Source organism: Tamandua tetradactyla, chromosome 13, assembly GCF_023851605.1.
Source record: "Tamandua tetradactyla isolate mTamTet1 chromosome 13, mTamTet1.pri, whole genome shotgun sequence".
Classification (NCBI taxonomy): Eukaryota; Metazoa; Chordata; class Mammalia; order Pilosa; family Myrmecophagidae; genus Tamandua; species Tamandua tetradactyla.
In genome coordinates this window covers 84,275,432-84,303,408 of record NC_135339.1, presented here as the reverse complement: position 1 = coordinate 84,303,408, position 27,977 = coordinate 84,275,432, and the positions used below count along the sequence as shown (strand labels likewise).

The 27,977-nt window shown below is 41.9% G+C and overlaps 1 long non-coding RNA gene across 1 annotated transcript; it reads left to right on the top strand.

Moving 5' to 3' along the window:
* Nucleotides 1-27,948, top strand: LOC143654379 (uncharacterized). Its single transcript, XR_013161791.1, has 3 exons — nucleotides 1-62; nucleotides 2,549-2,812; nucleotides 27,355-27,948. It is a non-coding gene; the product is annotated as an uncharacterized LOC143654379 (long non-coding RNA).
* Nucleotides 27,949-27,977: the final 29 nt, after the last annotated feature.

Here is a 27,977-nt window from a genome sequence, read left to right as displayed (position 1 = left end):
CTTTGAGGCTGCCTAGTCCATGATCTGTGATCGCATGAAGCCCAGATGGAGTCATTCTCCAGGTGTGGTTCCTGAACCTCCCATTGCATAAGAGTAATGCAGTGAACTTTGTCACCTTTGTTGTCAGATTTTCATGTTCGACATTATTCTCCTTACAAGTAACCTGGCTTTCTTTTAGGCCTGAACTAATTTACTTTGAGTGCCTGGTTTATATGTATAGCTTTGTTTGACCTAAAAGGAACTGCAGATTTGGAGAACAAGTCCAACTCTTATATTTCACAGGCTGAGAAACAGTGTCGGAGCAGGGTGGTGTGCTTATTCAGTGTTTTCAGTGAACATGCAAAGGCAATGGAAGTTCTTATTTGGTCACTTTTTAATGGATGTGGAAGAAGGGGGACTTTAAATTCAGAAGAGAAATTAATTTTATTATGAATTAAGGTAAAATTTTGTAGTGGCTAACAGATGTCAGAAATTATCATGAAAATAGATAAGAAAAGAGAATTTATTTTATCTCCCTCCTATCTGATTGCTTTGTAGAACGGCAAGCATTTCACAGTGATCAAATCACGAAATAGAGAAGCTTATGCTATATCAAATGAGGTTAACCTTTTTGATAATAATAAGAAAGGACACTATGCTTGAAGACATCTGAATTAACTTTCTAGGTTTCTGATTCCTTCAAGAAGAAATATAAACCTGATAGAAAAAAAGGTGCAGAGATTTTGATCGTGCAAGTCACAGCAAAAGAAATAAAAATTACCGAGAAGCACATGAAAATATTCCCAATTTCACTCACATTTAAAGAAATGCAAGTCAAACCATCAATGACATAATTTTCACTTATTAAATTGTCAGAAATTTAAACATGTGGTGATGATTAGTTATGAATGATCTGGGTAAACAGATACTAAATACATTGTTTGTAAGACTGTAAATAAATGCACAAGTGTTGAGAGTATTTTGACAATTCTCTCAAAATTGCAAATGCACATGTCCTTTGATCTAATAATTCTATTGCCAAGAAACCTAACCTATCAATAAGGCTTGTGAAGTTACACAGACATTTACCTACTTGGATGTATTTTAGCATGTTTGTAGTGGCACAAAATTTCAAGAACCTAAATGGGTATCAATGTGGAATGGTTAAATTATGGAACAGATATATAATAGACTATCATGCAACTATTTAAAAGAAAGAGATAGAGCTATATGTGCAGAAATAGAAAAATTTCCAAGTGTATTAAGTAAAAAAATGCAAAGTAAACACCAGTATGTACTTTATGTGTAATTCTAAGGACTATGCATATGCATGCTTTATACACATAAATTGTTTTCTGGAGAAATACACGTTACTATAAATACTTGTGGTTTGTGGGTAGAGAAACTCAAAACACATTTTAATTTTTCTTATGCTTTTAAAATTTTTCTGTTTGGATTTTTCACTATGTGCATGAACTAATTTTATTCCAATTATTTTTCAAAGTAGATTTTTTACCTTACATCTACATAGTAGGCAGTCATTACCTAACTCTTAAATGAATATTGAATTGGGTTATTTGATCATGAATAAGTATACCATTAAAGTTAGCCAGGCTTTTGAACTAAGTGGGGAAGGCAGCAGGGAAGCCACTCTGATTTGAATATTTTAACAGGCATGGTAAGGTAGAGTCAGTATGACCAAGAATGATGAGCAACAGGAAGAAGAGAACATGAAGGGAATTTGAAAATACAAGAAACAGAGGAAGTATGATTTGGTAGAAAGAGTTCTGGATGTGGCCAATTTGGGGTCCTTCCCATAGGCAGGACACTCATTAAATGCTGACCAGGCCACCTTGGTACCACGTGTGGAAGGTCACTTAGCAAATCCTCCTTAAAAAAAAAAAGAAGAAAGAAAAGCTTAATAAATAAGAATTTAATAATTATAACCCTACTGTGGTGACTTGGAACATGTTCTTAGTCTAAATCCATTCCTGTGAGTGTGAACACATTGTAAGTAGGACCTTTTGATGAGGTTACTTCAGCTGTGTGTCCCAACTGAATGTTCTTAATCCTATTACTGGGGTCCTTTATAAACAGAATGAAATTTAGACACAGAATAAAATGCCACAGGAAGAGACTGGAAGTCAATGGACCCGAGACACTAGGAGAGACTGCCATGTGCAAGGACAAAGGGTCACCCGCAGCCAGTCCCAGAATGCCAGTCTTCTGGGAGAAAGCATCGCCTTGATAATGCCTTGATTTTAGACTTCTAGCCTCAAAACCATGAACCCATAAATTCCCGTTGTTTTAGCCTACCCATTGTCTGGTATTTGTTTTAGCAGCTAGAAAGCTAAAATACCACCCAGGTCAAGAAATAGAACTTTGCCAGCTACCCAGGAGCCTTTCCTGTTCCCTGTTCTGTTCACAAGTGCTTTCCTCCCCACTATCATGACCTTTGTAGAAATCACTTTCTTGCCTTTCTCTACTATAGTTTAGTCGCTTCTCCCTGTTCCCTCCTGTTACTTCTTTTAATCACACGTTCCTCCTCCATACTTTCTTTTTCTTACAGTTTCTCTGTATGACAAGTAGTGTTTCCCACCATCAGGATTTTTGCCAGTCACACACTCATGGTGCACAGTTCAGCCTGTCCATCTCTGCTCTGTGTTTCCTGCAACTTGGCAGCTGGACCGAGAGACTTGAACAGATTCAGCTTGTCGCTGGCAAAACTGTAAGAGAGGCATAATGCCTTCTTGTCTGTGTTTCTGTGATGTTAGCAGCATTTAAGTCTCTGCGTCTGGACCCATTAATTCCTTAGGGGAAAATTTGCAAAATGGTGAGTTTCTCATTCTATCATTTCTTCACTAGAATAATTTTATAAGGAAATGCTTCTCCTCATCCACTATTCAGTTAACTGCAGTAGAGGAAAGGCAGGACAAGTGTTTGATCTTTTCCTTTTATTTACCAGTTTTCATGATAATGAATTTGCTCTTTATTCTCTGAAGGTGACCAGTTAGGGTTTTTTAAATATTACTGTGATCTCAAGGATTTAGACAATGAGTTTCAATCCATCTCAAGTATTATCCTTATTGAAGCTCATATTGTCCCAATTTGGCCAGTGGGAGGTAAGTACTCTTTAATAATAATAAAAAAACATTCGTTCAATTAAGTGGTAGTTATTTATACCTATTAAAGGCAAGGTGCAGAGGTGAATAATGTAAAGAGTATAAAAATAAACAAGACACCTACCAGAAGAAGAAATACGGATGGCCAAGAGGCACATGAAGAGATGCTCAATGTCCCTGGCCATTAGAGAAATGCAAATCAAAACCACAATGAGATATCATCTCACACCCACCAGAATGGCCATTATCAACAAAACAGAAAATGACAAGTGCTGGAGAGGATGCGGAGAAAGAGGCACACTTATCCACTGTTGGTGGGAATGTCAAAGGGTGCAACCACTGTGGAAGGCAGTTTGGCGGTTCCTCAAAAAGCTGAATATAGAATTGCCATACGACCCAGCAATACCATTGCTAGGTATCTACTCAAAAGACTTAAGGGCAAAGACACAAACGGACATTTGCACACCAATGTTTATAGCAGCATTATTTACAATTGCAAAGAGATGGAAACAGCCAAAATCTCCATCAACAGAAGAGTGGCTAAACAAACTGTGGTATATACATACGATGGAATATTATGCAGCTTTAAGACAAGATAAACTTATGAAGCATGTAATAACATGGATGGACCTAGAGAATATTATGCTGAGTGAATCCAGCCAAAAACTAAAGGACAAATACTGTATGGTCCCACTGATGTGAACGGACATTCGAGAATAAACTTGAAATATGTCATTGGTAACAGAGTTCAGCAGGAGTTAGAAACAGGGTAAGACAATGGGTAATTGAAGCTGAAGGGATACAGACTGTGCAACAGGACTAGATACAAAAACTCAAAAATGGACAGCACAATAATACCTAATTGTAAAGTAATCATGTTAAAATACTGAATGAAGCTGCATCTGAGCTATAGGGTTTTTTTTGTTTTTGTTTGCTTGTTGGTTTGTTTGTTGTTGTTGTTTTTTACTATTACTACTACTTTTATTTCTTTTCTTTATATTAACATTTTATATCTTTTGCTGTTGTGTTGCTAGTTCCTCTAAACCGATGCAAATGTACTAAGAAACAATGATCATGCATCTATGTGATGATGTTAAGAATTACTGAGTGCATATGTAGAATGGTATGATTTCTAAATGTTGTGTTAATTTCTTTTTTTTTTTCTTTCCGTTAATAAAAAAATAAAAATATAAAAAAAAAAAAATAAAAAAAATAAACAAGATATGGTCCCTTTCCACAAGAAGCTGTCAGTCTATAGTGAGAAATAACACACATCCAACACCTTCAACTAGAAGGCGGTATCATAAATGATAGAGGAATAAAGATGTGTTGTAGCGATTCAGAGGTACAGGTGGTGTGTAAATGGCATAATCATCAGGTATCTAGGCCCCTTCTTCTTTGCACTGCCATCCCCAGCGCAGAGTTTCCATTTGTGGTCTAAGACCACAAATGTGCTCCATCTCCTGCTGTAACACTCATACCCAACCAGTGAGAAAGGAGAGAGAAGAGGGGAGTGCAGGCTCCTCCTTAGAGGCAACACACCTGGAAGCTGCCCACCTCACCTCTGCTCACATGCCAGCCAATAACATGGTCACACCCAGTTGCAAGGGAGGCTGGGAAATGTAGTCCATAGCTGGTTGGTCATGTGCCTTTCCTCCGCGTATGTGAAAACCCTGCATAGACCGTCAATCCTCAAACTTTAATGCACATATGAATCACCTGGAGATCTTGTTAAATGGAAGATTCTGACTCAGTAGGCCTAGAAGTTGGGGGGAGGGAAGTAGGTAAAATTTGCATTTCTAACAAGCTCCCAGATAAAGGTGATTCTGCCAATTCTTGGACTGCACTTTAAGTAGCACACTTCAGGGGTGCAGATGGCCGGGTGGGAGGGGCTGTCTGCCTTCACAGTGATCCACCTTGCAGGCCTCTGAGCTTTCAATCATCTGGAATCGCTGCTCCTGCAGTATTTAGGCAAACAGTTTTGGAGGTTGTTGAATATTTGTATTAAATACTCAGATAATGGGCCAGCATAAAGCATAATTAAGAGGCTCTTGCCTAAAGTGATGTGTATATTAGCTTTTGTTTAGAATTTGGAGTATTTTGTCCTCAGAACAGAAAATGTGGATAATACTATCACTAGCATAATAATAATAATGAGTTACTTCTAAAATAGAAAACAAATCACAGTAGCACACAGATTTCCTGGCACTATAAATAATTGGATCTGTGGCCTTCATCCAGTTTTCTTCAAACACTTTTGAAAGTGTGAGCAATTATATTTTATGCCAACATAAATAGCATTTTTATTTCCTGTAGAAGTCTAAGCACTTCAGGGTCCCTTAAGTGCATTATCTTTTTAGTCTTTGTGATAAAAGTAGAAGTGAACGTCCTTGGGACTCTTTCCTTGCCTTCTGCCCCTGGGGTGGCCACCCCAGCCCTGCCCTCCTGCGCTGCCCTCACCTCCTATGGCCCTGACCTGTCGGCCCTGGATGGCACTGACCCTCTTTGCTTTATTCATCCCTCTATCCTGGAGTCTAGAATGTTCTGTGCCCCTGGGCTTGGATCGAGAAGTTTAGATTTTTTTTTGCCATCCTTTTCTGTATAGCCTGGTAGTGCTTGGTGAAGGGCTGCATCCTGCCTCCTGCAGGACATACCAGGGATGATCAGAGTAGCCCAGGGGTGAGGTGAGCAGAGACCCTTTGTGCATCACAAAGTGCAATACAAACCTAACACAACACTGGTCTGCCTAGTAGAAACAGCAACAACAATAATAATTGTTGAACACTTACTGTGTGTCAGGAAGGAAATGCTTTACACAATCCCCTGCTTTAATTCTCTTAACAACCCTATGTAGCTGCTATTCTCGTCTCCGTTTTACAAATCAGGAAACTGAGACCCCAAGAGATTCAGTAACTTGCCGGAGGCCCTACAGCTGAGCCGGCGCCGGGGCTCCCCCACCCAGGCCAGCCAGAACCTGGGTGCATTTAAATCTGGTTATATTTAGGCGTGAGGACACACTTTTGGATGTGTGCGAGCCTGGATTCTTTAAGCAGAATGCTTTTTAACTTCTTTTAAAAATCTAAAATGTGTCTTGACCTGGGGTTCTTTCCGAAATGCAGCCTTTGCCAATGCTTCCTCTTATGCACCCCGGAAGCAGGGGGCGATGTGTGGATTTGGGGCCTCCCCTCCGTATTTGTGGGTGATGGAAACCTCCGTGCTTTTGGTTTACCCTACCGGGAGGAGAGAGGAAAAGGGACAAGACCCTGTAAGAAAGAAGATCGAGAAGGGACAGGCCTTAGCAGTGTCCCCAACCCCTCCGCTTGGGATCCTGCCATCTGTCGGGCTTATTAACTCACCCGTTAATGCATGTTTTAGTCCAGATAATGCTTATTCCACCTCCCCCTCCAACTTTGAAAATCACTTAACCGATAGTATATAAAATAGAAACGCTGTATGCTTTGGAAAGATGCACAAAAATGGAAAGAGAATTTACCTTACCCCCTCTGGGCATCTCAATGAGCATTATAAAAGATGCTTAATGAAGCATGGGGTTTCTTTAGAGCCGACTTTCATTCAAGCTGCAAGCTTTGGGTTTTTTCTCCCCCACCCCCTGAACTGGCTCAAGAGTAGCTCTCTCTTTCTGTCACCTCCACCCCACCCCCCACCCCCAGCTCTAAGGAGCTCTCATTTACCACCCCCTAACCAGGCGGCAAATATCCCTCCCCCAAATCAGCCTGAAAATAGCGCTCAGAGGGAGAGAAAGAGGCTTTGGGGAGTGTGACCTGAGCAGTCAGCTTAGGCGAAATGTGCACAATAAACTTCTATCTGGACTGAATTGTTCTGTAAAGTGGCAATCACTTCCCAGACAGACAGGCCCTGGAGGACCCGCCATTCTGCATCTTTTAATCGCCGTTGCTATGGAGAAAGCCACTATTTCATTAGAGAAAGCGCCTTAACGCAATTAACACATAGTTCAGTTGTTCCGTATCCCTTTCGGGTCCCAAGATGGAAGGGGTTGTGGGGTGCTGCTTTCCCGGGCCCCGAAGGAGACAGCAGCGCAATAGGGCAGGAAGATTCCCAGGAAGGCACCTCTCAGGGCTGCAGAGGGCGTGGGGTCGGGGGGAAGCTGGGCCTCTCGGTCACAGAAAATGAATGTCTAAAACCAAGGAAAGACCTCGCTGGTTACTCTGCAGCTTGTAAATACACTGAAAGTCTTGACACACCCTCTGGAGGAATCCGTTTTCCTCCTCTTTCTTATTTCAATTTGCTGTTTTCTCCAGGACGTGGGGTAAATCCAGCCTCCCGGCGAGTGTGTGTGGACAGGACGGCTGTGCCCACACCCCTGCCCCCAGCCCCCTACTCCCCACCCCACGCCTGGAGCCCCCACCCCACCCCCCACTTCTGCTGTCTTAAACTCCTTCCATGAGCTCATTTGAAAAACAGGGAAGACAATATTTTTCTCTACTAAATTGGGCCATTAAAACTAACATTCCCTAGGAAAAGGAAATGCCAATGAAAACGATGAGTTCTGATGGCTAAAAAGAAAGAAAGTTTGAAGAGGAGTTCCCCAGTTACCCAATTCTGGGCATTTCCCAAGGGGAGGGCTGTACTTTTGTCCCTCTGTCCTGTCCTTTCTCTTGCTGTGTCAAGTAAAAGACTCAAACGACAGTTTCTCAATTACCGGTATTTTTTTATTATTATTTTTTTAAAACAGAGAGATTCGGGCATCCTCTTCCAAGTAATCTATCTGGAAAAAACAAAGCGGGCAGCAGAAGAGTTGGCTAACAAAACAAAGGAATAGGGTATATATCTTGTATATAGATGTTTTGCATCGTCCCTAATTAGCTAATGTATTTCTTTCCGCCTTACTCTTGGAGGAATTCTCGAGCATGTTCCCTGCCTCTCCTGGAGACCGCAGAAAAGCAAATGACACCGATTTTTCCCTTCTTAATTAAAATGTTAAACAGGGTTAAGATGCCAAGCTTCATCAGAGATACTTGTTCCCCTGGTGAACTCGGAGTCCCGCTGGGGTTCAGTTCAATGGGAGTTATTTGAGTCAACACATGTTATTAAGTTTCCAAATGTAATCAGCCCAGATATTTTAATGGAAACTTTCTCCTTTCTTTTAATAAGCATGTGGCTTGGGTAAAAAAAAAAAAAGCCCCTGGGTTAGGTGCCCGGCGCTGCCCTTCCGTAACCAAATCGCCATGGCAACAGGCAGCTGGTCTCTCCGCAGCCCGGCGGGCGGGGCCGGGGGGGGCGGCGGCAGGGCCGGGTCCCCGCCGCAGGGTCTGGGCGGCCCTGCGCGTCCTCGGGGCGCGGAGACTGGTTGAGGGGCTAAAGGCTGTGGGAAAACTTTTGTCTGCCCTTCCTTCTCGTCTTCTGCTGGGGAGTCTTAGCATTTCCACTCGGGGAACAATGGGGTTAAAAGTAAGAGCAAATGTTTTGATGGGTTTATTTTGAATTAGGAATTCAAGGATCTGCATAATAGGCGGTGAGCGCCGGGCCTGCCGCCGGCGGGGCCCTCGGCGGGCGCGAGAATGGGCGAGGCGGGGGGCGCGGGGTGGGCCCGCGGGAACCGGCCGGGCGCGGAGAATCGATTACGCGGACCGAGGGCCGCGCCGTTCTCCCCGGCCCGACGCGGCGTATCCCGGAGACGGCCAGGCCCACGCCCCGCCGCGGGGGAGCGCGGCAGAGCAGACCTTTCTCCAGCCAGTTGGTTGTTGTGTGGGACAGAAAGAACCGGGAGGCAGGCGGTCGTGTCTCTCCTTCCCCACAGCCTGCATGGCTTGGACAGGAGGCCGTGTTCTGGGCTGAAAGGCTCTCCCGCGCTCTGGCTGCCAGCGCTACCCCGGGCTTGACGACCACGTGTCAGAAGTCTGCAGGAAGGGCTGCAAAGATAGCCTGGGCCGCAGACCAACCTCTCTCTCTCTCTCTCTCTCTCCTCCCTGGAGAGAGACAGAATGTCCCAGTCCTAAACCAAAGAACCTGCTGGCAAAACCAAGTCAGCATGCACATCGGTCAGCTGCGCTCCAAGTGGCTCATCTTCTTTGTCTTGCCACTGTTGGAACACCCCTTTTCGCGGTGTGTGTTGTGGACAAGTTCGGTAGGGCAGATGTTGAATTATTTGCTTTGTTTTTTAAACTTTGGCGCTGAATATGATCAAAATGATACCCTCTGATCATGTTCAGTTCTTGTTATGCATCCTGGGAACCGCAGTGGGTGAAGACACTACCCCCCCCCCCCCTCGTGGATCCTAAGCCACATTCCCCCCACCACGCGCGCCCTGCACGAACGAGCAGGGAAAGCTTTGCTCCTCTTCCACGTTCCAGGAGCAGGTTTGAAGGGGGTGGGGAAGGTGTGCCCCAACATTAAGCAATTTTAAGTCTGATATACCAAATTGGACTTTGAAAACAAACAGACGTAACTTGACTCACTTTATAGAAGTGATTCTTCTCTTTGTAAAAGGATGTTTGAAGAATGCATTAAATAAGAGACTCCTTAGGTGCATTTAAAGCTGGATCCAGTGTAGAGAAATCTGATTTGTGGGGAATTTCTTCCAGAAACACTTGCACAAAGTGAGGGCCACCTGTTTAGCAAGATAAGGCACTGAGAGTAAGCAAAACCTCTTTTTAGAAAGTACTTTTTTAATTAGGGCAGTTGTAGGTTTACAGCAAAATCATGCAGAAAGTATAAGACCTATTTTTTGAACTGCTGCGGTCAGAAATGGGGTAGTAGAGCCAGATTGGAGAGCAAGTAGGACTTAATAGATGAATATCGTGTGTGTATATACATATATGTGGCCATCACATATATATATATGAAGTGTGTGTATGTTTTTTATAGGATGTCTTCGTTCCAGATCCATTTATGGAGCACCTGCTCTGTTTGGTATTGTGCTAGAGCAAGGGCCCAGGGTCCGCCCCATTTTGACAGCAAGTCGCATCGCTGCCTATGACACCAGGACAGACATTAAAGGTCAAAGACTATCCACCCCCATCCCCCCAAAACCAAATCTTACGGCATCTGCTGAAACTCTGTTAACCAAATCTCACGTTAAACTTTATAAGCCTTTCCCTGGGCACTCCTGTCTCTGTTTTTCTCTCTTGGCTTGGGTGGAGTGCAGACTTTCATCTCCCAGCCAACGGCTGGGAAGAGCTTCCTCCTGGCCGTCAGCCCCTGGTTAAACGCGTGGGTCATCTTCTGTCTAGCGTGCTCTTAGGTCTCCGGGTTGTACTGGGCTGGAACAGCCAGTTACATAAAACGCAAAGTCAGACAACACCTGATTCCTTCTCTGTTCTGAAGGAATTCACAATCTACTAGAGGAGGGAGATGTGGGAATGAATAGTTATAACACAGGGCGAGTTCCAACATAATAGAGGTCCATGCCGCAGCGTGGGAAATGGTCACCAGGCTGGGTTCCCAGGGCTAAAGCTCCTTGTACTCTCACATCCCTGGCTTGTGAGGTCCAGCCTCTGTGCCACGGGGACCTGCCTTCTCCATCCCCAGCTACAGGAAGGGAAAAAAGATAACTCTCTGCCAAGACGGACTTGTTTACCTACTTACCTGCACATTGGAGGCAATCAAACATGCTAAATTGATTAAGTATATTACAATTTTGTTTCAAGATGATTAGTAATCTAAGTTTCTCATTCCTGAAAACTGGTCTCAGAAGAGAATCTAGAAACAAAACAGGAGACAATTGAATTGTATGTTGGGCCCTTATAATCCAAAGCTTTTGCTGGTCTCCTGGTTTTGCATTTTGGGGCCGCAGTATTGTACAGCTTCATGGACAAAGTCGGTGTTACACTTATTTGTGTTTTTCCTTCCATCCCTCCCCTGCTCCCACCTGCCTTGGTTTGGATTCCCCTCAACTTCCCTGTGGAATGTCATCGGACCCCCCTACTCACCCTCCTTCCCTTTGATTTACTGCAACCCCAAGAATCCTCCTAAAACCAAACTGCAATTATGACGCTTCCCTGATCAACAGCTTTGAGTGTCTTCCCACGCTGGTGTATTAGCATGTATTAGATGCCATGTTTATGCTAGAAAGAGTATGAGCTTTTAGATATTGGAATTTGGATTCAGAACCTGCCTCCACCTCAGTGATCACATCGCTAAGGTAGGGGCAATGCCTTTCCTATAAATGCTCATAAACTGCTTAGGCATTGCCATGTTGTAAGGGCCACTACGTTTTCATTCCCTTCCCTTTCTCGCCCTCCGCGAAGTACTCCCTCCTTGACTTCTTGTGTCTGTGATGGTCCTGCTTGGACAACTTGTGTGCTATGGACAACTGTGTGTGTGGTGACTCCTTGACTGGAAGGAGCACACAAGACCAGGGTGGGTATTGATTTCTGTATCTCCTGCAGCCCCTCTCTACCTGCAATAGCACTGAATGGATATTTGTTGAACTAAAGAATCTGACAGTATAGAATCCAAAATGCAATGAAAAACAGACTTAACCAGAACAAGGAAAATGAAATGAAAAAAAAAAAGAGTAGTCATCTTTAACTCACTTTAAAGTCGTAACTATTAGAAAATTCAGAATTATGACTCCCTCTGCCACTATAACCTTTTCATATCACACATATGTAAGGAGACCATAAAAGTCAACATGACATGCAGTAGTGCGTGTAACAAACAGACTGCACGATGTGGTTCAGTTACTGTGACAATGGGAATCGTAACTTTGAATTCCCTCACTTTTATGCGTGTATAATAGCAGCAGCTGTAACTGTGCATTAGCAGCCTGGTTTACACTTAGAACCCAAACTGCGCTTATAACTGGGGGAAAGGGGAGAAAGAAGCTACCATTTTCAAGAACTTGGAACTGCCTTTACATAGTCCCTTGGGTTTTACAGGTGATTTCTCCAAGTGACCCTTTCCAGAAAAAATATTGGCATAAAAGGGATGTTTTCCCCTTAACGTAGCATTTTGTTTGACTTTACCAAATGATATTTATTTTCCGTGAAAATAAATATTTTCAGGTTAGGGATGTACTGCTGTCATGGTGGTGGTTGACGGTGCCTGGTAGTTTGTGGTAGGAAACTCCAGGCCTTGGAAAACTGGGGAGCTTTACAGACCATAAATAATGCGTACTCATGGCCTCTCAGAGACTTCACAAACATTACCTCAGGAAGAAGTGACCCACCCTGAGGAGAGCCAGGAAGTGAAATCCTGGGGTGGGAGGTGAACTGGTTTTCCATTGCCATACCAGGAGTGGAGGCCTCCTACAAGATTCCTCCCCTTGGAATTCTGTGCCACAACCCCTGGGCCGGTGAGGGGCCTCCAATCTCTAGAAGAGACAAGTGCTGAGAAGGAGCAAGGGCAGCTTCCCAACAGCCTCTCCCTTGGCAGGTCTGGAAACTACCTTCATTCTCATCTTCGCTCTTTATCCTTGCTTCAGATTTTTGAACATGAACATCTTCCCTCAAAATAGAGAATGGACAGGGCTCTCTTTTCAGGAGCTCTGCAGAAGAGCTTTTGTGAAGGTTTCCTTCATCCTTGGCTTCTCCAGCCTGAATCAATCCAGTACCTTCAACCTTTCTTCCTGGGGCTTGTTTTCTCACCGTTTATCAGCACTGTCATCTTCTCAGATGGGGCTCCAAAGACTCAGCTCTCTGGGGCATAAATGTATTATCATCAGATGAATACCAAGCTTCATGATTGCACTCTAAAATAATTCTGAGCCCAAGATAACTACTGGAAAAGTATTTTGAAAGCACTCATCCAAATTGATATCAAAACACAAATGGCATTATACCCACACAAACACACAAGTTTTATTGTGGCTATGTATAAAACATTCCTCATTTTCACCTTTTTAAGTGTACAATTCAATGATATCAATTATATTCATAATGCACTGCCAACACCACCATCCATTACCAAAAGTTTTTCATCACCCCGAACAGAAACTCTGTACCCATTAAGCAGTAACTCCCCATTCTCTGCCCTGGTAACTTGTAATCTTTCTGTTTTATAAGTTTGTTTATTCCAGATGTTTTATATAAATGAAATCATGCAATAGATGATCATTCATGTCTGGCTTCTTTCACTTAAGAGTAACGTTTTTAAGGTTTATGCATGTTGTAGCATGGAACTTCATTCCTTTTTATAGCTGAATAGTATTACATTGTATGGCTATACCACATTTTGTTTATCCCTTCATCAATTGATAGACACTTTTGATGTTTCCACCTTTGGCTGTTGAGAATAATGCTGCCCCATGCATATATAATTTTAATGTATTTTTATTGATATATATTCACACAGCATAGAAACCATCAAAAGTATGCAAACACTGCTTCACAGTATCATCACATAGTTGCACATTTAGCTCCATGATCAAGTTTAGAACATTTCATTACTCCAGAAAAGAAAGAAAATCCTAATCCTCCCCTACTACTTATCCCCCCATATTATTGACCCATAGTATTGGTGTGGCACATTTGTTACAGCTGATGAAAGAGTAGTAAAGTATTACTGCTGTTTCACCCCCGGAGAATCCCTGCAGTTGAGGATTCCTCCTGGGAAGATGGCTGCCTGTCAGCAGGACTCAGGAATTTGTGAAGAGCAAAATCCACTTGGGGAGGTGGTTGTGTTCGTCGAGCCCACCTGCCCCAATTGCAGAAGGACCCAAGAGATCCTCCCATCAAATGCCCTTCAAAAAGGACTTATGGAATTTTTCAGTATCACGGCCACCAGCAACACAAACGCGGTTCAAGATTATTTCCAACAGCTCACAGGGGCAAGAAAAAGACCATGACAAGTTCTGGTTTAGGATTCACCCATTGACCCAAAGATGTTGTTCTTTCTCTTTCACGTGTTTTTCTTACTGTTCTTCATGTGTAAGCAGTCCTCTACCTCTTAATCAGTGTTTTTCGACCACAATCATGTTTATTCCAGACAACCATGTTTATTCCAGGCCCCCAGGCTGACTTCATATTTGGTCTTCAGTACTACGCATCAGTCAAAATGACCTTGCTGAAGGCTTATCTAGTCTTATCTAAAAGAAGGCTTCTAGAGTTTACATTTGGAAATCAATAGCTTCTTAAATGTGATTTTTCAAACTTCATGCATATCCCCCTTTGCCATCTTTACCCCACTTTGTCCCATATTGAGAATCACTGCCCTGAGCCAGTGTTCTCAACCTCAACAATTTAGAGTTCTCATGGGAAATGTTCAACAATTCCATGAAACATCTGAGGATCAAAAGCTGAGAAACTGCATGAAAAGTTAAGCACAGTCCTCACTTGGTGCCAGGGTCAGATGCACAAGCGCAGATCCTGCGATCATGTGGCAATATTCTTATGTCAAATACTTGTGCAGGTAATCCTGAACGAGTTGAGTGTTACCTTGATTTAGACCATCTGCAAAATTAAAAATTAGAAATCTTGTGGATCCCTTCCCCAAGAATATTTCTTATGGAAGGAGCTAAATTTGAGCAGCACAGTACTAAATGATTCTCAGTTTTTCCTTTCTTTGTACACTGTGTCATTGTCAGGTTCATGTGTCAACTTGGCCAAGTGGTGGCACCTGTTTGTCTGGTTGGGCAAATACTGGCTTGTCTGTTGCACTGAGGACATTTCATAGAATTAAATCATGATCACGTCAGCTGCATCCACAGCTGATTCCATTTGTAATCAGCCAAAGGGGAGTGTCTTCTGCAATGAGTAATGCTTAATCTGATCACTGGAAGCCTTTTAAGGAGGATTCAGAAGAGACAGGCTATTCCTGTTTCGGCTGGTGAGCCTCTCCTGTGGCGTTCGTCCAGACCCTCCATCGGAATCGTCGGCTTCACAGCCTGCGCTGCAGATTTTGGACTCTGCATTCCCATGGTCACGTGAGACACTTTAATAAATTTTATATTTGCGAGTGTTCCCTGTTGATTCTGTTTCTCTAGAGAACCCTAACTAATACACACTCTTTGAAAATTTAAGAATCTCTTACCATATAATTTAATCTGGCGTTCTAGAATTGCAATCTTATGTTCATTTCACTTTGTGTTATCCAGTATGATTAATTTGTTTTCTAATAAAGAAGGCAGAGATGATGAAAAATGTATTAGTTAACTATAGTCCATAGTTTGTAATAGGTACATTTTCCTCCATATACCCCTTTATTGTTAACTCTTTGTAATAGTGCATGCATCTGCCCTAGTTCATGAAAGAACTTTTTTATATTTGTACAGTTAATCATAGACATTGTCACTGTGTTATACATTCCCATGTTTAAACCTCCAGCTTTCCTCCTGATAATGTACATGACTCTAAACTTCCCCTTTCCAACACACACACCATTCAGCACTGTGATTATTTGTGTTAATTATTGTGTTATAATAACTGTGTTAATCATTCTCACAATAACATGCTTCCATCACCTCTGTCCATGTCTGGATGTTTAAGTTCACCCTAGATAAACATTCTGCATATATCCCACTCCCCATTGTTTAGCCTCATTCTATAGCCTGGTTACCTATATTCTCTATTTTGTGTCTTTGAGTTGCATATTATAACCAGTTCATACCAGTAAAATCATAAGATATTTCTTTTTGTGTGTGTCTGACTTATTTAACTTAATATAATGTCCTCAAGGTTCATCCATGTTGTCACGTGCTTCAGGGCTTCTTTCCTTCTTACTGATGAATAATCCATCATATGTAGATACTACATTTTGTTTTTCCATTCATCTGCTGATGGACACTTGGGCTGTTTCCATCTTTTGGCACCTGTGAACAATGCCCTCATGGACATCGGTGTGCAGATGTCTGTCCGCATCCCTGCGCTCTGGTCTTCCAGGTGTGTCCTGAGCAGCGGGATTGCAGGGTGCCACAGCAACTCGATACTTAGCCTCCAGAGGAACCGCCAACCTCCACAGTGTCTGTATAATCATTGTACATTCCCATCAGCAGTGACTAAGTGCTCCAGTTTCTCAACATCCTCTTAACACTTGTAGTTGCCAGTTTGTTGAAAAATGGCCATTCTAGTAGGTGTGAGATGATATCTCATTGTGCTTTTGATTTGCATTTTCCTAATAGCTATGAAGCTGAACATCTTTTCATGTGCCTCTTAGTCATCTATATTTCCTCTTTAGAGAAATGTCTATTCATGTCCTTTGCTCATTTTTCTTTTTTAGGTCTATAAATATCTTTGTTTTTTAATAGGAGCTGTGGTAGTTAGATTCAATTGTCAGCTTGGCCAGGTGAAGGCGCCTAGTTCTATTGCCATGGACATAAGCCATGGCATGTGAACCTCATCTGTTGCTGATTACATCTGCGGTCTGCTAGGAGGCGTGCCTGCTGCAATGAATAATGTTTGATTTAATTGGCTGAATGCTTAAATGAGAGACTCAATGTAGTATAGCCCAAGCAGCTCAGCCCAGGCCTTTGGAGACGCAGAAAGAAATCACCCTGGGGAAAGCTGTTGGAACCAAGAGACCTGGAGAGAAGGCCAGCAGAGATCACCTTGTGCCTTCCCATGTAAGAAAGAACCTCAGTTGAAAGTGAGCTGCCTTTCCTCTGAAGAACTATACATTTTTAACTAAATAAATCCCTCTATTAAAAGCCAACCCATCTCTGGTGTGTTGCATTCTGGCAACTTTGGTAGACTAGAACAGGTGCATATTCACTTTATATGTTTGTTAGAAAAAGAATGCTTGCCTGCCATGCCAGAGGACCCGGGTTCGCTTCCCAGTGCCTGCCCATGTAAAAAAAAAAAGGAAAAAATATATATCTAGTACAGCGGACCCTGAATTCTTAAATATTGCTTAGGATTGAATTTTGGTTTAAAAAAAGGGAGTCATGTAAACATCAATAAATATGAAGAGGGCATAAATGAAATATAAAAGATATAAGTGAATAATAAGGTGGGGTCCACACAGGTGAGATAAAACTCTAGAGACAGGAACTCTGATGGCTGAATTTTTTTTTCCAATATCTTTATTGAGAAATCTTCACACACATATAGACCATACATGGTGGACAATCAATGGCCCACAACATCACAGCTGCACGTTCATCACCACGATCACTCTTCAAACATTTGCATCAAAATGTTTTTAAGAAATAAAAAAGAAAAAAACTCATATCCCATACCCCTTACCCCTCCTTCTCATGGACCACAAGTATTTCAATCTACCCAAATTTTTATCCTTTATTGTCTGCCTAATATTTATCCATTCTCTATCCTTATCCCTTCACTCATCTGTCCATACCCTGGACAAATGGAGCACCAGACACATGATTTTCACAGTCACACAGTCACACTGTAAAAACTCTATCATTATATAATCGTCTTCAAGAATCAAGGCTACCGGAACATAGCTCAACAGTTTCAGGTATTTCCCTCCAACCACTCTAATATGCCATAAACTAAAAAGGGATATCCATATAACAAAGAAATGTGCAAGAACAACCTCCAGGACAATCCCTCAACCCTGTTTGAAATCTCTCAGCCACCAAAATCCTGTTTTGTCTCATTTCTCTCTTCCCCTTTTTGGCCGAGAACGCCTTCTCAGTCCCTTGATGCTAGGTCCTGGCTCATCTCTGTCCCATGTTCCCAGGGAGAGTCACACCTCTGGGAGTCATGCCTCACGAGTGGGGAGGGCAGTGAATTCACCCCCCAAGTTGGCTTAGAGAGAGAGAGACCACATCTGAGCAACAAAAGAGGTTCTCTAGGGGTGACTCCCAGGCATAATTATAACTAGGCTTAACTTCTTCTCTCTTTGCCCATTTTTCAATTGGGCTATTTGTCTTTTTATTGTGGAGTTGTAGGATTTCTTTATATATACTGGATATCAGAACCTTATTAGATGTGTGGTTTTCAGATATTTTCTCCCATAGTCAGTTGCCTGTTCACCCTTTTGACAAAGTCCTTTGATGCACTGAAGTTTTAAATTTTGAGGAGTTCCCATTTATCTATTTTTCTTTCATTGCTTATGCTTTGGGTGTAAAGTCTAAGAAACAACTGCCTGTGACTAGAGAAGATGTTTCCCTACATTTTCTTCTAGGAGTTTTATGGTACTGGTTCTTATATTTAGGTATATGAATGATCCACTTTGAGTTAATTTTTGAATAAGTTGAGATAGGAGTCCTCTTCCATTCTTTTGGTTATGGATATCCAGTTCTCCCAACACCATTTATTGAAGAGATTGTTCTGTCCTAGTAGAGGAGGCTTGGGAGACTTATCAAAAATCAATTGACCGAAGATTTAAAGGTCTAATTCTGAGCTCTCAATTTGACCCCATTGATCAATATGTCTATCTTTATGCCTAGTACCATGTTGTTTTGTTCACTGTGGCTTTATAACATGCTTTGAATTCAGGACGCATGATTCCACCCACTTCATTCTTCTTTATCAAGGTGTTTTTATCTGTTAGACCACTTACCCTTCCAAATAAAATTGATAATTGACTTCTCCATTTCTGCAAATTAATCAGTTGGAATTTTCACTTGTACTGCATTGAATCTTTAGATTAATTTGGGTAGAACTGACATCTTAATGACATCTAAATGTCCAATCCATGAACATGGAATGGCTTTCTATTTATTCAGGCCTTCTTTCATTTCTTATAGCAAGGTTTTATCGTATATAAGTCCTTTACAACCTGAGTTAGATTTATTCTTAGATACTTTTTCTTTTGGGTGCTACTATAAATGGAATTTTGTTCTTGATTACCACCTTGGATAGCACATTACTGGTGTATAGAAACACCATCGATTTTACATGTTGATCTTGTATCCTGCCACATTTCTGAACTCACTTATTAGCTCAAGTAGCTTGACTGCCATTTATTTTTTTTGGAATTTTCTAAATATAAGATCATGTCATCTGCAAATAGCAACAGCTTTACTTCTTCCTTTCCAATTTGGATGCTTTTTATTTCTTTTTCTTGCCTAATTGCTCTAGCTAGAACTTCTAGCACAATATTAATAGCAGTGATATCAGTGGGCATCCTTATCTTGTTCCCAATCTTAGAGGGAAGACTTTCATTGAGTATGATGTTAGGTGTGGGTTTTTCACATATGCCCTTTATCCTACTGAGGAAGTTTCCTTCGATTCCTACCTTCTGAAGTGTTTTTATCATAAAAGGATGCTGAACTTCGTCAAATGCCTTTTCTGCATTAATTGAGTTGCACATGTGGTTTTTCTCTTTTAATTTTTAAATGTAGTGTGCTACATTTATTGATTTCTTGTGTTGAACAACCCTTGTATACCTGGAATAAAACCCACTTGGTCATTATGTATACATTAATATACTGTAGAATTCTGTTCACAAGCATTGTGTTGAAGATTTTTGAATCTATATTCATTAGAGAGATTGTTCTTTCTTTTCTTGTAGTATCTTTATCTGGCTTTGATAGTAGGATAATGTTGGCTTCATAGAATGAGTTAGGTAGTGTTTCCTCTTCTTTAATTTTTTGGAAGTTTGAGCAAGAATAATATTAATTCTTCTTGGTGTGCTTGGTAAAACTTGCCTGTGAAGCCATCCAGTCCTGGGCTTTTCTTTGTTTCTGGCAGGTTTTTGATGACTGATTTTGATTTGCTTGATTTGTTTGATTTTGATCTTTTTACTTATGATTGATTTATTGAGGTTTTCTATTTCTTCTCAAGTCAGTGTAGGTTGTTTATGTGTTTGTAGGAAATTGTCCATTTTATCTAGTTCTCTTGATTTTTAGCATACAGTTGTTCATAGTAACCACTTAGGGTCATTTTTATTTCTTTGAGGTCTGTGGTAATGACTCCCATCTCATTTCTGATTTTTATTTACAGCTTCTCTTTTTTCTCTTTGCCAGTCTAGCTAAGGGTTAGTCAATTTTATTGATCTTCTCAAAGAACCAACTTTTGTTCTCATTGATTTGACTGGTTTTTTTATTCTCCATTTCATTATTGTATGCTGTAGTATTCGTTATTTCTTTCCTTCTGCTTGCTTTGGAACTAGTTTGTTGTTCTTTCTCCAGATTCTCCAGTTGTTTGGTTAGTTCATTAATTTTAGCTCTTTCCTCCTTTTTAATTTAGGCATTTAGGGTTATAAATTTCCCTCTCAGTACTGCCTTCACTGCATCTCATAAGTTTTTTTGTTTTGTTTTGTTTTTTTGCATGGGCAGGCACTGGGAATCGAACCTGGCATGGCAGGCAAGAATTCTGCCACTGAGCCACCATTGCACCTCCCCCATAAGTTTTAAAATGTTGTGTTCTCTTGTTCATCCATCTTGAGGTATTTACTGATTTCTCTTGCAATTTCTTCTTTGACCCACTGATTGTTTAAGAGCATGTTGTTTAACCTCCGCATCTCTGTGTATTTTCTGGTTCTTTGTTTGTTATTGATTCCCAGCTTCATTTCTTCATGATTAGAGAAAACATTTTGCATAATTTCAGTCTTTTAAAATTGATTAAGACCCGTTTTATACCCCAGCATATGATCTATCCTTGAGAATGTTCCATGAGCACTTGAGAAGAATGTATATCCTGCTGTTTGGGGATGCAGTGTTCTACATATGTCTATTAAGTCTACTTCATTTATCATATAATTTAGGTTCTCTGTCTCTTTACTTATCCTCTGTTTGGTTGTCCTATCTATTGAAGAGAGTGGTGTGTTGAAGCCTCCCACTATTATGGTAGAGTCATCTATTAAATACCTTTAGTTTTGCCCATGTTTGCCTCATATACTTTGGGGCATCCTGATTAGGAGCATATATATGTATGTATTATTGTTATTTCTTGTTGAATTGCCCCTTTTATTACTATATAGTGTCCTTCTTTATCTCTTATAACATTTTTACATTTAAAGTCTATTTTGTCTGATATTAGTACAGTTAACCTACATTTCTTTTGGTTACCACTTGCATAAAATATTTTATCCTTTCTCTTTCAACTATTTGCATCTCTGGGTCTAAGATGAGTCTCCTGTAATCAGCATATAGTGGGATCATATTTTTTAATCCATTCTGCCAATCTGTGTCTTTTGATTGGGGAGTTTAATCCATTAATATTCAAAGTTATTACTGTAAAGGCTGTACGTGATTCAATAATCTTATCCCTTGGTTTTTTTGTCATATTAATTTTTCTCTCTCTCTTTATCATTTGTTACCCTTATTAATATTCTTCAATTCTCTGCCCTCCTTCAGACCTCCCTCTCCTGTCTTTTCTGTTCATCCAGCAAGACTCCCTTTAGTAGTTCTCATAGCGCTGGTCCCTTATTAATGAACTCTTTCAGCTTCCGTTTGCCTGTGAATATTTTAAACTCTCCCTCATTTTTGAAGGGCAGCTTTGCTGGATATAGAATTCTTGACTGGCAATTTTTCTTTTTCCATATCTCAAATATGTCATACCACTGCCTTCTTGCCTCCTTGGTGCCCAGTGAGAAATCAGCACTTAGTCTTATTTGGTTTCCCTTTTATGTGGTAAATCATTTTCTCTTGCTGCTTCAGAATTTTCTCCTTTTCTTTGGCATTTGACAGTCTGATTACTCTGTGTCTTGGAGGGGGTCTACACAGATTTATTCTGTTTGGAGTACGTTGGGCTTCTTGGATTTGCATATTTATGTTTTTTATAAATTTGGGGAATTTTTCAGCCATTATTTCTTCAAATATTCTTCCTGGCCCTTTTCCCTTCTCTTTTCCTTCTGGAACACCCATGATGTATACATTTGTGCACTTTGTGTTGTCAGTCATTTTCCTGAGATCTTGCTCAAATTTATTCTTTTTTTCCTCCATTTGTTCATTTGTTTGTTCAAATTCAGTTCACCTGTCTTCTAGCTTGCTAATTCTTTCTCTTGCCTCTTCAAATCTGCTATTGTCTGTCTCCGGTATATATTTTAATTTCATCTACAGTATCTTTTTTTTCCCGTATACTGTATGGTGGGGGTCACATTTCATTCTTTTTCCATGTGAATATTCCCTTATTGTAGCACCAGTTGCTGAATTTTTTTTTGGCAGGGAGAAAGTGCAGGGGCCGAGAATCGAACCCAGGTCTCCTGCATGGCAGGTGAAAATTCTACCACTGAACTACCTTTGCCTCTCCTACAGTGTCTTTTATTTCCATAATATCTGTTGTTTTTCTATGTATTCTTCCAAATTCTTCTTTATGCTCTTCTAGTGTCTTCTTTTTTGCAGGGGGAGGGGTTGGGGTGCATGATCCAGGGATCAAATCCAGGTCTCCTGCATGGAACGCGAGCATTTTCTAGTGTCATCTTAATAACCTTTATTTATTTATACACATTTTCCTTTGTTTAAAAAAAAAAAAGATTCAGGAGATTTATTTGCAAGACTTTGATTAATTATTCCAGATTTTGTATTTCCTCCAACTTTTTTTTATCTGTTCCTTCAGCTGGGCCATTCTTTCTTGAGTTCTAATATGCCTTGTGATTTTCACTGATATCTGATCACCTGATTATCTTGATGGATCTATTCTGAAGGTTGATTTCTCTAGAGTTTAGTTGTTGCCTGGGTTTGTATTAGGGCACTGCATTGATGGTTGGTTTGTCTATATCTCTTAGCTGGAACAGGACTGTGTACCTGGGCAGGCGATGTAGACCAGCTCCAGTGGGCCTGGGATAGAGTCTGGGGAGGCTCTGAAAAATCCTGCAGTTTTCTTGCACTTTCTGGTCTGCCCAGCAGATGGTGATGTTCATTGATTTACCCGTCCTTGGAAACTGTTTTCTTCCTGAAGCCCGGGGAGCATCCCGCTGGGTGGGGCTGAAACTATGGGGCAGGCTCCTGTGTTCTCCTTTGCCAGCTAGAATCTGGCTTAGCATGGGGCTGTGTCCCTCACTTGATTTGTGGTGGAGAACCCCCCCAGCTGCCCCAGTCTGAAGCTGTCCCCCAGGCAAGGATCGAGCCCCTGACTACTGTTTTCCTCGAGGAAGGGAGAGGGAAGCAGGATCCAGGGTTGGAAACATAGTCTCTGTCCATGTTTTCTCAGACTCTTCATCCCTCACTGACCTGGGCCTTGAAATGTCTTCCCCTGTCCCTGGGGCCCCCAAACAGTTGATTTGTTTCTGCCTGGCTGCTTCCTGCTTTTAGGGAAGATTTTGTGGTTTCCCCCTGATCCTCCATTTTGGAAGCTCTTCCTTGCTGCCTTCTCCCATGGCTTAAGTCCTGCCGTGGCTCCCCTAGACTTGGGTCTCTGTGTCTGGATATAGGTGGGGATCTGGCTCCCTGCTGTGAGAGATGTTATAATCTGCGTCCCCAGTGGGAGCTGGGAGGGGTCCCGGCTGCTGCCTCTGGGACTGAGCTGTGTCAGATCGAGGGAAGAGGGCCAGTGGTCTGAGGCAGAAATTTCCTACCTGATATTTTTCTCCCTCTTTGATTTAGCATTTGTGGGATCCTTCTCCAGTCTACAGCTTCCTCCACAGTTCTGAACAAGTCAGAATTGTCCTTTTTTTCACTAACCTCTGGGGAGAGGTTTTCAGTAGCTGTTTATGTCACCGTGTTGATGATGTCACCTTTCCATGCATATATTTACTTTTAAAAAGCGTGATGGAGGGAATGTGGACACATGGGCTATTTATTTTAGTTCCATAATATCTGTTATTTGAAGGAGAGTCAGTTCATGATAAATTGTCATGGCACCTGGAATGTCTTAAGCTCCTACGTTGTATTTTCTATTTAATTTATTTTGATGAATATCTTTTGGTAATTCCTGTCACACCTTCATTTTGGAAAACTGTAAACGCCTCCTTGGCAGCACTTTAGAGGAAATATCTGGGCAGGTTTTGGGGTGAAGGCCAAATAGCCTGTGCCTGTGGGTGAGACAGTGAGGTCAGGAAGCTTCTGGGGGTGGGGAGGAGGGGAGTGTTGGGAAAGGGGTAAAATGGTTTGCTAAATGAAATGCCCCTGGTATTTGCATGAACTTGAGGAAATACAGAACTTCTTTCAGTAATCCAAAATCAAGAGAGAAATGCAGGTAGTTTTGCGCTTTTAGCAGGTATGTTTGGGTAAAGGATTGTTTTGCAAGAGGTCCTATGAAAGGTGAGACTGGGAAAAAGTTCCACCAGTCAGACTACCTAACTCATTAGTCTTTCATTCTCAGGTCCAGCGGTGGTGGCACAAGCAATGGGGGAGGACAATTCACAGTGTGTATAAATACTAGGTGAAATTAAAAAAAAAATTTCCTAAGAAATCTGAGGAAGCTCAAGATTTTCCATTTGACTCACAGGGGGTCTTTAAAGCCCAAGCATTGAATCCACCAAAAGTGTCTAAACTTCTCGAGTAAGGCAATTTGGGTCCTATTGGGAACATACTGATCATTCTTAATTGGCTCTACTCTTATTCACTAACTCCAGAGGGATCATGGAAACCTCTGCGCTCAACAGGCTGAAGCTGGGAACCCACCAGTCATAGCAAATGGACTCCACTTGCCCGTTCATTTAAGTATCTTCAATGCTACTTTTTTTACAGCCACAAAATCTTGGAAGAAATTTACTACAGTATGCTCAGGATAGGAATTTTATTACTGCCATGTGGGTTTATTATTTATTCTACTGTTTCTAGAGTATGACATCTTGAAATAAAGACGTATTCAGTGAGCAAGATTTTTTTTTTTAAGTCAGAAAGAGAGATCGCCTACCCACCAGGAAAGAGAGGCCTTGGTGATTGAAGATGGTTCTATTAGAAATATTTGGAAAAATGGGATAGGATTAGATTTGACTGTAAGTCACAGAAAATAGAAAGTAGCAGGGGCTTGTTGGAGAAAGGAGATTATTTGTCTCTATCTTAAAGGTACAAGGATAAGCAGTCTAGGCTGAGGGGGTAGCCCCACAATCATCTTGGCTCCTTCTGTCTCACCACTCTACCCACCTTAGCTTACCACCTCATGTTCCAAGATGGCTGCTCAAGTTCCAGCCATCTCATTCACCTACCATTCAGAAGGAAGTAGGAAAAAGGGGGGAAGTTTCATACTACACTTCTCCTTATACCTACGGGCCAGAAGTTAGTTTATAGGTACATTTGGTAACAAGAAAATCAGAGAGATGTAGTTTCTAGCTAAAAATCAGAGATTCTAATAAAGAAGAGAACAAGAGGTAAGCTATTTGTGAGGAAAGAAAAATATTTTCCTGGAGTTTACCTGTAAATTATAGGCATGTTAGAGTTTATTAGATTAAAATATGTGTGTGCTTGCACACACACCTTCCTGTGTATATATGCCTGTGTTTGTGTGTGTGTGTGTGTACCACATCTGGGGTGAAAGGCAAAATAAAATGATTGCCCTTCAAGTTGAATTGGACCCTTATATTTGAACCCTGATTATTTCGCTCAGTTCATTGTAGAAGGTTCTAACAAAACTTTAAAATTTTCTCATTCTTCTTGCCTTCTCAGCAACTCTTACTAAGTTAAAGTTCAGATATTGGTTAAGTGTAATCCGAATGCCAAACAAAGGCTGATGGAAGCCTTCCCAGGGGGACTCATATATAACAACAAGACTTGGAGAAGATTTTGAAGATTTGAAAATAAGAACGATCTGGATTAAGTGTGGGCTGCCAGTTTTGAGACCAGAGGTTCCTACCTTGACAAACAAGCATTTTATTGGTCGGAAACTGCGTGCCAGGCACTGTTCTAGGTGCTGATGATACCGTTTCTGAACAACAAAGCCACAGTCCTGGCTCTTAGAGGCTCACACTCTATTGGGAGTGACAGATAATGATCAAGTAGATGCATACATACATGCGAGCATATGCAGTGCACATCAGGTCATTTCTGAAAGTGACATCTGCTATAAACTAATTAAAATAGGCTGGGGTGATAGCATGGAGAGAGAATGTTACCTGCAATGGGATAGTTAGGAAGACGTCTCAGAGGAGGGAACATTTAGGGTGAGACATGGACTCCTTTTATTGGCCAGGTCAGTTGGTGAGGAAAAAGACACGGGGGACAAATGAGCCACTGCAGAACTTTGAATTTTTAAATTAACACATTTTAGAAACCTGCTCTTTTAGAATGCAAGTTTTGTTCCTGAGAATTATATTTTCCTTCAAAAACAAACCAACAAAAACTTATTATGTCAAAAGAAACGGTGGAGGCTTCAAAAAAATGCTACTAAAACTATAAATGAGGTCTTTTTGGTGCCAGTGACTTCTTGTCTTCGTCCCCATGGCAGTCGCTGCTGCCTCCCAAAAGACAGGCCCACCTGGACCCCGTGAATGTTGACTTTATTTGGAAAAGGAATCTTTGCAGATGTAATTAATTTAAGGGTCTCCAGATGAGGCTATCCTGGATTAGGGTGGGTGCTGAATTCAGAGACAAGCACCTGCAGAAGAGAAGAGTTGGGGAGAAGACACCCACAGGAGGAGCCAGGAGAAGCTAAGTTGGCCATGGAGGCAGAGGTTGGAGTGATGAGGCTACCAGCCCGGGGGTGCCTGGGGCCACCAGAAGCCACCAGCGAGGATCCTGCCCTAGAGACTGCAGAGGGAGCTGGGCCCTGCCAGCTCCTTGTTTCCAGACTCCTGACGTCCACGTCTGTGAGGGAACACATTTCTGTTGTTTAAACCACTCGGTTTGAGGTGATTTGTTACAGCAAAAGCTATGCGGTGTCTCTTCTCTGAGGTCTTCTGTGACACTTGTACACAGGAAGAATTCTGTTTAATGGATGAAAGAGAGAGACAGAGAGGGAGGACAAGAGAGATACTTGCTTCACTCAACATTGGCGAAGCAATTCACCAAGGGTCACACATCCTCTGGCCTTGGGGCCCGAGCCTCCCCGGTCACTGGCTTTCAGCCCTGGAGTCACCTCGCCGGTGCCGCTGGCCTTCTTTAAATGGGAATCTTTTGGACAAGAACTCTAGAACCAAAAGGAGCAGGTATGTTTTCTTCCTTTAAGTCAGAATCCCCCTAGATTTCGGGCAGAAGTAAACCCAGGACTTTGTAACACCAAGAAAGGCAAAAGTCTGGGGAGCGGTGGAAAGCAGCGGAACTCTTGGAGTCAGCCCTTCCCCCCAACCCTTGGATACTCCACTTCACTGGAGCCTCAGTTTCTTCTGGAATACAAAGTTCAGGGGGGAATATGGGAATTCTGTACTTCCCTGTAAAACTGCTCTAAAAATAAAACTTTTTTTTGTATACTGTATGGGGATGGGTCACATTTCATTATTTTTCCATTGTGAGTATCCCATTACTGCAGCACCATTTGCTGAAATTTGTGTGTGTTTGTTTTTTGGGAAGTGCATGGGCCAGGAATTGAACCCGGGTCTCCTGCATGGCAGGCAAGAAATCTACCACTGAACTACCCTCGCACCACCCTTTCTTTCTTTTTTTTAGGGTCCCTGTTATACCTGCCTCACAGGGTTGCTGTCAGGATCAAGTGAGGTCGTGCAATGTTCGAGCGGACTTGACAATGTGACTCTTTCCTGCCCTGAGCCCCCGGGTCTCCCTCGACTCCTAGGGCAGAACCAGCGACGCTCAGGACCGCGGGAAACTCCGTGGCAGGCTCTGTAAACCCTGCACAGAAGCCACTCCATCCTCTCTGCTCTGTAGAAAAGGAAGCTGCAGCGGGTGGGGTTAGGAAGCCTGCGTCTCGGCACCCAGCTGGGCTGCAGCAGCCAGCAGCTGAGCCCAGCACTCACGTTCTCTGGAGCCTGAGCAGTTACGCTCTCAGCTGGACTAAAAATAAAAAGACTAGTCCTCAGAGTCCCTCCTTACTTTTCAAACCTGTAAAACATTTCAAAAACTTCCCCCAATTGCCTCAGCTCAACTTGGAAGCAATAAAGAAGAAATCTTGTCTTCTAGAGCATATGGCAACACTTGTTAATGGCTCAGGGTGGTGACACTGGGGAAAAGACAAGGATAATGACTGCTCTCCTTTTGTTGGTGCTTTAAAATACTAATTAAGAATACTGAAACATGTTTTAAAAAGAACCTATGTCTGATGCAGCCATATTTTC